We start from the raw sequence: 12,469 nt of genomic DNA, 5'->3' as shown, positions 1-12,469 counted from the left end.
ATTGTATAGCAAAAGCTAAAACACATTTGTCATTACATTAATGCATGCTATATATATCATTTCCATCTGTTCTTATTATAATTTTAAATAATCATATGATGATATATGAGAATCTATGATCAAAGTCAAAAAGTATTTTGATAAATGAGGCTAGACACATTTTCCATTTCCTATTTCACTATTTCCTGTGTGTCATTATGGAACAGCTCAAAACTGTTCCATAACTGGTCCAAAGATATGCATGCTAAATATCCTTTAAAGGCAGAATCTGTAATTGTTATGGTTTGTAACCGACCCCAATCGCACAACACAAGACAGGTATGAGAGTAAGCCAAGAACTGGGCATTTATTGAATAACAAAGAAAAACGGCACTGTCCCTTTAAGGGAGAACACAATTACTGGATAACAAGAAGGGAAAGGTACAGTGCCTTTAAGAGGCGAGCTGGCTAAGGGGAAGGCTAAGGGAAGGCTAACGGAACAGGGCCGGGGCAAGGGACAAGGCAGGAACAGGGAGGACTAGGAGGACAGGACAGGGAGGACTAGGAGGACTAGAGAGGGGAGACAGGGACAGAGGCCCGCGGAGGCGGGCTGGGGAGAGGGAGGACTAGGAGGACTTGGGTGGGGAACAGGGACAGATGACAGGAGAGGTGACTTGTCCCAAAAACAGAGTAATCAAAGTGACAGAATCTTCGGTGTATATACACACTGTGAGTAACGTCCCAAACACAATCCACGAGATAGAATCTTCGGTGCAAATAAACACTCTGAGCGAAGTCCCAAATACAAATCCAAGTGATAATATCTTCGGTGTGTATACACACAGTGAGCGATGTTAAGGCCAAATATTATCCCAATGAACAGTCCAAAAAGCTGACGCTGGGTGAGTGACAGTCTGACAAAAAGCTGGATCTCTTCAGTGTCTTTAACACACGAAAAACGAATAGGATAAAAGTCATAAAAACTCACCCAGGCGCTGTGCGTAAAGAGAGTTGGATCAAAACGGGGCGAGCGCGTCGCCACGGGGAAACGGGTTGTCCAAGCGGAGGTCTGAGTGGTGCGCGACTGCTTGGAGTACGCGCCGGTACGAAGGGCGCATCTGGCGCGGAGGTCTGAGTGGTGCGCGACTGCTTGGAGTGCGCGCCGGTACGGAGGGCGCATCTGGCGCGGAGGTCTGAGGGGTGCGCGACTGCTTGGAGTACGCGCCGGTACGGAGGACGCATCTGGAGTGCGTCTGAATGCGCGTCAGGAGTGAAGAGCGCGTCTGCGCGGAAGAGCGCGCCGGCTCGGAGAGACGCATCCTCCCGTAGAGTATTAGGAAGCGATGCGCGTCTGGAGTGAAGATCGCGTCTGCTGCGCGGAGGTCTGGATGCGCGTCTGGGCGTCTGCTGCGCGGAGGTCTGGATGCGCGTCAGGACGTCTGCTGCGCGGAGGTCTGAAGTGGATCACTGGGATACCTCCCGTGGAAGTTTAGAGAGCGCAGTCCAGTGTCTCCCTCAGGCAACGGCGACAGGAGGCGAAGGCTGGAGTGCATCTCACGCCGGAGATGAAAACAGCATAAACAGACAGAGGACCTCCCGAAGGAGTCTTGGTGATAGAGAATATGATACGGAATGATACGGCACGACCCGACAAGGGACAGAGGGGAAGAGCGAGGTACTTAAAGCCCACAGGGGAACTAATTAGAATAAACATCAGGTGCGTGAAGGTAATTGATACTTGAACTAAAAGTGTGTGTTCGGCACCAGACCAATCAAACACATAATGACAGGTAGTCCAAGGGTGTGGCTGCTGAAGAGAAAAAGAGAGTAACGAACGCGAGGGTGGGGGCTAGTGAGGTGAGTGCAATTGATTAACAGAAAACTAAAGGAAACAGAGCGAGTAGGCTTAAAGGAACAGAGCGAGTAGGCTTAAAGGAACAGAGCGAGTAGGTGAGCAATGGACAAAACCTCACAGTAATGCTATCAAACAACGACCTCTAGGCAAAAGAGCCCCTTGTTAGGGTTTGTAACCGACCCCAAGCGCAACGGCACAGAGAGAGTTGTTTCAGAGTTAGCCAAAGCAAGGGCGTATTTATTCTCAGAGTCACAAGATAGAATTAGGTTGAGCAACAGAACAAACGGGGAATCTGGCATGTGAAGAATGTTTGCGGCTCTGCAGATTCTCCCAGTAGGTGATGGTGAGGAATTAGCTTGTGACGTCTGAGCCGCTCTGCAGATCCTCCCAGCATACACTCCAGGTGGAAACGGAGGGAGAGAGAGAAATCCCAGTTAGCTCAGCGCACAACAGAAACAGAGAGGTGACTGATCCAAACAAATATCCAAGTGACTTGATCTTCGGTGTGATACACACAGTTAGCAGAGTCCAGAGAAAAAACAATACGGTAATCCAAGGTGTAAATCCAACAACAAAAAAATAGGTGAGAACAGTATAACAAAAACGGGATCTCTTCGGTGTTTTACAAACACACAAAAAACGGGTGATCCAAAAAGAACTGTTTCCAAAAACTCACCAGAGCGCAACGCGTAAAGCGGGCAGATAAACGAAGCGCAGCTTCGTATGGGGAATCAGGTTCTCCACAGGGATACTTCACGAGAGTCCTGGGGAGCAACAGACAGGGAACAGCGACGGGAAAGACAGGCAGATGCAGGGAATATTCAAAACGATCCAACATCGATATTAGGGAGATCAGGGTATATAAAGCCACAGGGCGCTGATGACAAGCTGTGACAGCTGCGGGATGAAATTGATCATTGCTCCAGAAGCGTGTGGTGGGAAGAGCACCAATCAACACGGCATCTTACAGGAAAGAAGCGTGTGGCGGGGAATGCAATTAATTAACAAAATACCTTAAAGGAACGGAGCGTGTGGGTGAGGAGCAGACCAATCATCACAGTACTTTAGGAAGCCTGTGGTGGGGAAAGAACCAATCCTCACACCCCTCTTGGTATTGCGCTTTGTTTAAATTTGTTTGTAAACCGACTGGTTGCCCACTGCTCCTAACTACTTAGAATCGATTAAATAAAGAGGACACATTTTTGGTATATGTAAAAGTGTACTTTACAATAAACATATTCTATTCTATTTACTAAAACACCCTAGACCAGGCGTGTGGTTTTAGGTGACCAGTTTTTCCTGAGACAACCGGCCACAGATTTCACACCCTTTTCAAAAATAAGTGTCCCGATTTGTATGTTGTATGTGTTGATATATACTGTATAGAGCAGTGGTTCTCAAACTTTTTACACCAAGTACCACCTGAGAACGTAGCTGGTTCTCTAAGTACCACCATATGACCGGCGTTAAAATAGTCTATTCAGCTATGCACAGTTCACGCAGGAGGCAAATGTATTCCTAATACCATTATTTATTGTTAACTTTTGTCAGACACAGCCACAATGTACAAAGGGATAGCACTAGAACTAGCAAACGCTTCCACACAACTCATACAATGCAAGGGGCATTGAGAACATAATAACTAACATTCTCACATAGCAAGTGAGAAAATTAAGAACAACTGTATTTCAGCAAATGTACTTAATTCTCTCTCTCTCTCTCTCTCTCTCTCTCTCTCTCTCTCTCTCTCTCTCTCTCTCTCTCTCTCTCTCTCTCTCACACAGCAAGCAATTGTCCGTCATTCTCTCTCACACACACACACACACACACACACACACACACACACACACACACACACACACACACACACACACACACACAATTATTGTGTTACAATTTGTTACATTCTGGTGCAGGAATTTTTGAATTTTTACCCTTTAAATGCCAGTGTTTGTGATGGGCATCACAAATTATTGTAAAAAAGAAAAGAAAACACATATTCAATACATTTTTGAATGTTTACCCTTTAAATGCCCGTTTGTGTGATGGCATCACAAATTATTGTTAAAAAAAACACAAAAAAGTAAAATATTTTCAATATATCAAATGCAAAGTACATTTTTCTGGGGGGGATTATTACAGGCTATAGGCATGTGTCAATGATTAGCAGCAACAAAGATTTTGATGGATTTTTTGTAATGTCAGATTTAACACCAACTCTTTTCAGAAAAGTGGGAGTATTTTTTATCTGACATTACAAAAAATCAAAAAATAAATGGTTATGATCAGGGCTGAAGTTGAATTAAAGATGTATGACTGTTTAGACTGCATTACTCTCTGTCACAGTTATCTCCTGGTTGTTCCCCACTTAGGTTATCTAACTATCGCGCCGCCGCAACCAGAAACACTGGCCTGGCCTGCTTCTAAGTTCAGTGGCCTAAAAAAAAAAAAAAAAAAAAAATGTGTGCTTTTTTTGTAAATGTTTTCAAGTACCACCAGCAGTACCACCAAGTACCACTAGTGGTACGCGTACCACAGTTTGAGAACCACTGGTATAGAGAGATGGTTAATTATATATATGTGTGTGCGTGCATGCATGCGTGTGTGTGTTGCTTGGTGGAGATAATTGTATGCCTCATGTAATAAGGAATTTCAATGGTCTGTGATTTCAAGTTTGTGTGGCCATGCAGGGGACTATGACGTGGCAGAGGTGTGGGGTGCGGGCGGGTTTTGGAGGCTGGTGGGTTGGTTGGTTGGTTGGTTGGTGGGAAGGAAAGTGTATGACAGTCTTATTAACTCACTCACTCATACTGAACATGCAGTCAGTCACTCATGGCTCTCAGGTCATTTGCATTGTGTCAGACCAGTTGGCTTTGCCTCTATGACACTGTATCCTTGTTTTCTATTTGTATTTATGTGTTTATGAACTGCATGTATGTTTGTGCCATCCCATGAGGATGGTGAGAAAAAGCCAAATAAAAATAAAACTGAGGTGACTAGACACAGGTCCATATTCTGTCACCTGTAGGGCTGAACTGAACATCGATTTGTAATTAAAGTCCCCATGTCACAGACTTCATTTATGGGCATTATATGGACAATGTGAAGACTGAGGAGTCGGGAGACACTAACAAACTGAACAAGCTGGTGAAGAAGCTTCATAGTATGCAATTAACTGATATACACATATTTATTTATGTTAACAAAAACATTTACATTTTGTCATTTAGCTGACGCTTTTATCCAAAGCGACTTACAAGTTTTGTACAACAAGACAGCAGGAAGGGTACAACTCTATCAGCTGAGTAACAATGTTCATCAAGGTGTGAGAGTGCTACAGTGTAGGTTAGTATATTAGGACAAGTGCATGACAGTAAGGTTAGTTAGGGTTAGAGTTTTTTTTTCTCCAGATAATGATTGAAGAAGTGCGTCTTTAGTCGACGGCGAAAGATTGGACGGGTTTCGGCTGTCCTAACTGTGGTGGGAAGTTCGTTCCACCATTGTAGGGCAAGGGCCGAGTATAGGCGACTTCTCTTTGATGACCCTCCCGGAGCTCGGATAGGAGTAGGTCTGAGGCGGCCAGAAGATGCAGAGCGTAGGGGTCTTGAGGGTGTGTAGTTAGAGACCATTGACCGGAGGTAGGCGGGAGCCGTTCCCTTCGCCGCACGATATGCCAGGTCGAGGGCCCTGAAGCGGATTCGTGTGGCAATGGGGAGCCAGTGCAGGTCCCTGAGAAGTGGGGTGACACTTCGGTAGGTTTGAGATCAGGCGGGCCGCTGCGTTCTGAATGAGTTGAAGAGGCTTGGTGGCAGTGGTCGGAAAACCAGCAAGCAGTGCATTGCAGTAGTCGAGGCGGGAGATGACTGTTGATTGGACGAGGAGTTGGGTGGCTTCTTTTGTCAGGAAGGTGCAGATCCTTCTGATGTTGCTCAGGAGGAATCTGCAGGTTCTGGTTGTCGCTGCGATGTGAGCGGATAAGTTGAACTGGTCGTCAAGGACAACACCAAGGTTCTTGGCGGTCGGGGACGTGGCCACAGTTGCATTCTCGACTGTGATGGAGAGGTCGGTCAGGGGCAGTGGTGCAGTGGCAAATTGACAGTAGGTCAAACGCTCCACGCGCGTGCGCGTGCGCGCGCATGCACAGTTTTTTTTGGCTGCTCTCGTCCTGCAGCTGGATACTATTGCCTCACAGCGCGGCCGTCAGCGCGCGGCCCAGAGAGCGCCGCTGGCTCTGCGGCTCTGCAGCTGCATGCTTCTCCGGGAGTCCGGTTGGATAATGCCATGTAAAAAGCGATTGCGCGTACTTCAGCCTCAGTGAGCGAGGTATAACGCCATTATACCGAGTTATACCAGCACTGCAACACTGGTCAGGGGGGAGGATTTGGCCGGCAGGTTAAGAAATTCTGTTTTGCTTAGGTTCAGTTTGAGGTGGTTGGTCGTCATCCAGGTGGAGATGTCAGACAGACAGGCCGAGATCCGCTCAGAGACGTGGATATCTGAGGGAGGGAAGGAGAGGAAGAGTTGACTATCATCAGCATAGCAATGATACGAGAAGGCATGAGACGTGATAATGTTACCCAGAGATTTAGTGTAGAGGGAGAAGAGAAGGGGTCCAAGGACCGAGCCCTGGGGGACACCCGTCCGCAGGGGGGCGGGTGGCAGACAGGGTCCCTCTCCATGACACTTGGTAGGAGCGGTCATTGAGGTATGATGTCAGCCATGTCAGCGCAGAGCCAGCCACTCCCATTCCTGCGAGGGACGCGAGGAGAATCTGATGGTTGACTGTGTCGAAGGCTGCAGATAGGTCTAGGAGAATCACAAACACCCTCCCTCAGACCATCAGAGACTCTCCCTCACTCTCCACCTTCAAATCCCATCTCAAAACCTACCTGTTCTCCCTAGATTTTAACCTTCCCTACCCATAACCACCCCCTCCAACCTGTTTCCCCCCTTTTCCCCTCCCCTCCCCTCTCTGCCTCCACTCCCCTACCGGCTCCTGTTGTCTGTTACTGTGGCTCTATGTTCCTGTGTATTCATATAGTTCCCTGTTATTATTTTTATTATTATTTAATTTAATTGTGTTCATGTTTTCATTTCTGCTAAATAAGTATGTACATTTTGTTTGGTTTGATAAACATTGCGCTATGAACAGTCAGTGTACTGTATGTGTGTGTAGGGGCAGGTACAATAAGAGTTTTCTTCTTCCTGTTCTTTTTGGCCATGGAATTTAGTGGATCATATTAATGTAATGTATTGAAGACACTGTTGGACTGTAACAATTCCATGTACGAATAAATAAAAATTATGATGATGATGATAGTGGGAGTCAAACTGGACAATCTAGAGGTGGATGCAGAGAGGAGGATGAGAAAGAAGAAGTAGAGTATACATATGTCTCACATGGCTGACCTCATTGTTTCCATTCATATAGTATTGTGTTCTTTATAATTTATACTTATATTTATTATTCTCATATATTTGTATTGTAATTTCTATTACCTTCTCTGTACCTCCCCTCCCCTGTACTCATGACCCCTGCATTTCCCCAAGGGGATTAATAAATCTTATCTTATCTTATCATATCTTAAACCTGGTAGCATTCTAAACATGACAGATCACAATGTGAGAAGTTGGCCTATGGCACAATAAAGCAACATCTTCGCCAAGGATATGAACAAGATGGCTATCAGTTCTCTGCAGCCTGTGGCAGGTTAGATATATATCATCTTGTTTAATATCTTTGGTAGAGATGCTTTTTTTTGTGAAAGAATATTTGAAGTCTAAAGCCCTCCTAATAAATCATGTAAAATAGCCTGAATGGTCTATGCTTGACTATGTTTCAAGTTCAAGTTCATGTTTGTTTATTATTTGTCAGAACAAAATACAGAATACTTTAAATTATAATGAAATGCTTGTTTCTGTATGAGTCCCTGAGAGTGTGCTACATACAGTAAAAAGAAAGTAAGTAAAAAAAATTAAGGAGTAAGTAAAACGTAGGTAAAGTCAATATACATATATACAATATAGTACAATTCAGAGTCAAATGAGTAACAGTGAGGTAGAATGCAGAGGTACAAAACTTGGGGTAGGGTGCAAATGAGGTATGAATGTAGTGCAAATCTCTTTAATAATAGATAAATATAAAGTGTGTTAAAGTGAGTGGTAGGGTGAGTGTTTGTTTAAAGTGAGTGTGTGCATGTGGATGTGTGTGCAGTGTGTGTAGATGATGGGTTGTTATATAGTGTCATTGTCATTGAGCATCCTGATGGCCTGGGGATAGAAGCTTCTTCTGAGTCTCTCTGTACTGGCCATGAGGCTCCGGTAGCACTTGCCTGACCGCAGCAGTTCAAAGAGGCAGTTGTTTGGGTGAGTCTTTGATTATTCTCTTAGCCTTGACCCTGCAACGCTTTTTATAAATGTCCTGGAGAGTGGGAAGCCCACCTCCAATTGTGCGCTCGGCTGAACGGGCCACTCTCTGTAGTCTGCTGTGGTCTTGTGCGGTGCTATTCCCAAACCAGGAGGTGATGTTACCAGTCAGGATGCTCTCTATTGTGCACGAGTAGAAGTTCTTGAGGATCTTCTGACTCATTTTGAACTTCCCTAGGCGCCTAAGGAAGTAGAGGCGTTGCCGTGCCTTCTTCACTACACTGTCAATGTGTGTGGTCCATGTATATACTGTATATATATTTATAATTATTATATATTTTTTTATTTATTTTAGGTATGGGGTAGATCGGTGCAGTACATGGCATGGGGGAGGGTGAGGGGGGGCCTTGGGTTCTCTAAAATATTAAAATGTATGTATGAACATATGAGATTTATTTTTACATTGAAAGAAAATATGGGTTAGGACATTTGCAAAATGGTCCAGTTTTTGTAAATGACTTTATCGTTGGGATCAAACGCACGTGTATGTCGTGCCTTGGTTTGCTCAAGGTCAAGAGGTAAAACACAAATAATAACTAAGAAGAAAAAAATCTGAAAGAAGCAACATTTCTTCTGCAATTTACAGGCAAGATTGTCTATATGGTACACTTCTCATCAGGCCAGATATTTGTATTCTGTAACTCTTTCGGTGTCCCATTCACAGTCCACATATGCAAATCAATGTAAACAACATCTATAGCCCTAGAAAGCATCATTCATTTCGTTTTGATTGCATTAAGTACAAGCTTAAGGCCAAGAAGTGCATCTTGCAGAGCATTCAATGGGAGTTGCAGGTTCTCAATAGCTTGTTGTACAGAGTCAGCAATACAATAGACAACAGTGTCATCAACTCAAAGGTGAGACAATGTCATTCATATAAATAGTAAATATCTCCACAGTTACAGTATAAACAACAGCTATGTATCTGTGGACGTCATCATATCTAATAGATCTTCCCAGATGGGGGTCCTTGAGACAAAATATTATCAAATGGATTTAATATGTAGGTTTGGGGGTTCTTGACACTCCCACCAAACCTTAGAGGAAAAACAAGGAAGAAACCACAGGAGGGCAATTCACTCCTTTAGATAGTGATGACCTGAAATTACTTGACATTCTGTTTATTGTTAGGCTGATATTGTTTGGCATTATTTGCTGCTTAGGGTGCTGTGGATGTTAATACCTGCTGATATGACATTGAGATATCACACCCCAATGCAGAAGCCACAGAAGCCAAATAGAGAGACTAAGTCAAATGGAAAATGGAAGTGTGTGGAATTTACCATAGTCACACGGCTGCCATTTTGCTCTTATGTCATGCTCAGGTTGGGATTCCTTGGTGGTGACAGGTGGTGAAAATGATAAGTTTAGGGCATTGTGGAAAAGAGGAATCATTAATGACTAGGATGAGAATGGGTCACACAGGATTAATAACACATTATTCATAATTAAGTAGAAACAGCCTAATAGGAGGTGTGGTTATTGTCAGCAGACTGGAACAGTGGAACGTAGAGTGTTCAAAATAAATGGAAATACACAGAAGATAGGAGCACATCAGTTCCTATTTTTTTTTACCATATGAGCGTGGGGTACATTCACACACATTGAAGAAGTTTGATAGATGGAAAATACGCAATCTGGAACTACATTAACCAATTAATCTATTGGAATATAGATCTGTTTAATCCAGTGTTTACAAACATTAGCCTACCAATGTAAAAATATAAATAATAATAATATAGCAAATACAAACAAACTCATATGTATCTGTTGTATGTCATTAGTCCTTGGTTAAAGATCTCAGTAAATCAAGTAGAGAATGAAAAGATTGTCTCTATCCTTATTTTTGGTGGTGGCACTGGTGGGGCTACCCATTTGTTTACATTTGGATTGCTGATTGAGCCTTTAAGGGAAACATTGAGCAGTAAAGGTGTACAAATGTTTTCAAAGAAATATCAGGAAAATGATCAGAAGACGAATGCGTTCATTTATTATTATTTTTTTTTAAAGCTGCTGCTATAAAAAGAAATCCATGAGACAACTGAATTTTCAGGATGGGTCATAGGGCAGATTTTCTTTCTCTCTTCCAAAGACGGCTCTTGAAAGGGGTTGTGTTTCAGCCAGGGTGCCTGTATCATTGGATATTGATCGATTCAAAGAAGTTCAGGGTGTCTGTGAGGTGAGAAGACAGTCAAGGCACAATGCACAAGGAGAAAATATTGCCTCGGAGTCTGTGTTGTTGTGTTATGGTGAGCACTGAGCAGTTACCTAGAAAGGTTCTCTTGATTATGTAAATTATCGGGTTAGACCTTTTGTACACTCTCCTCTTAGATGCTTCCTATGTCAGGAATATGTAGGAGGACTTCAAGTAGGTGCAGTGGGTGGGGACAGGGTGGGTGCTCAGTCAGTGCAATCTTGAGATAGAGGCGGCAGAGTGTCTTCTGCATTGTGAAGGCAATCATGAAACAGTGGACACTCAGTGTCCAAGAACAGTGAGGGAGATCAGAGCAGAGACGGAAAGGAATCGTCTCTGAATGAATGGAATGAATCATAAAATGAATTAATCATAATCCTTATTAGTAGAGGAGTAATAGTAGAGGAGGCTTATTTGATGTTTAGGGTCTTAGAAACATATTGACATTTTAAAGTCGGAATGTCATTCAGTGGATCTTTTTAAAAGGAATTTTTGTTATATTTATGGGTCTGAATGCTGGATCATAGGGTATTTAAAGATAGTTAATTGGGTGTGGGTTTGATAGTTAAATTATATACTGTATACAGTATATATACCGGTATCTAAAGGATTAGGTTTAGCTTTAGTTGTTTATTTATATATTTTTTTGATCCACTTTCTTTTCTCCTCCTGTTTTTTCTGTGTTTTTCTCCCATCCCAATTTAGTCGTGCCAATTCCTTGTATGTGTAAACTACTTGGCAATAAAGACCTTTCTTATTTGGATTCTGAATCATCACTACACCAGCAATACCTGGAGGGGAGAGAACAGATGGTGGAGGTAAACGGTACCCTAGTAAACGGAAGCATACTAGGACCGCTACTGTTCCTAATTTATGCAAATGACATGTTGTCAGCTTGTGACTGCAAGCAACTTGTTCCTGTTCGCGGACGACTCAGCCCTGCTGGTCTCTGACAAGAACAGGTTACAGGTTGAAAAAACCGTCAGCTCGGAACTAGGCAAAATCTGCACCTGGCTCGCTGATAACAAACTATCATTACACCTGGGTAAAACAGAGTCCATTCTCTTCGGTTCAAATAACAAACTCAGCAAGACCGACGGCTTCTCAGTTACAGTGGGTGACAATATTGTCACACGGTAAGATGAAATTACATACCTAGGTTCCATCCTAGAGGCAAATCTTTCCTGTGACAAAATGGCAACCAATGTAATAAAACCAACAAACTAGATTCTTGTACCAGATCTCCTCTCTGGTACACAAGAATACTGTTATGATTAGATATGACGGTGGTGGACAGAGAAAAACCCAAGCGCAGACCAGCAGAGGATAGACAGGAGGCAGGTGTTGAATCTTGAAATATGAGCACTGCTCCTTTAGGGCTGGGCGATATGGCCTAAATATGATATCACGATATTTTCTGACCTTTCGGCGATACACGATACGCATCACGATGTTTTTCTTTTTTTCCCCAAACAATTCATTATGAGGCTTACCCAGACAGTATTTGAGTTTGCAAGCTAACATTAAAGACAAAATAAAATACCCATGCATTTAGCATTTTTATATTATATATTAGATTTAGATTATTGGATTATTAGATTATATATTGCATATATTTAGCAATGAGATATTATATGATTTAGATATGAAATATGATGAATTGAAAATGGGGGACCCTGATGTAAACAAGACGAAAGTCTTTCTCTGGTCTGCATCCTCCAGTCCACTGTTGATTGTTGTTGTATTGAGCTGTACTGTATTGTACCTATGCTGCAATCTGTTAATAACGTTTATATTCATTCAGTGTGCAAACAGAATAATTTTGATTGACAGTCGCGTCTGCCAATTACGTCACATCGCTTGCACCCGCCCTGCTGTTCTTATGGTGCGTTCACGTCAGGTGGGAAGAAGCGGAAGAACCAGCTTCCGACTGGGAAAAGCCATTCACGTCAGCCTCCTAGTGGTAATTCCTACTAGGTCATAATCATACTGCTGTACTCTTCATATGAAAAACG

Source organism: Notolepis coatsorum (assembly GCF_963971535.1).
Source record: "Notolepis coatsorum genome assembly, chromosome: 8".
In the NCBI taxonomy this organism is placed as follows: domain Eukaryota; kingdom Metazoa; phylum Chordata; class Actinopteri; order Aulopiformes; family Paralepididae; genus Notolepis; species Notolepis coatsorum.
Note: the sequence above shows the minus strand (reverse complement) of the source record.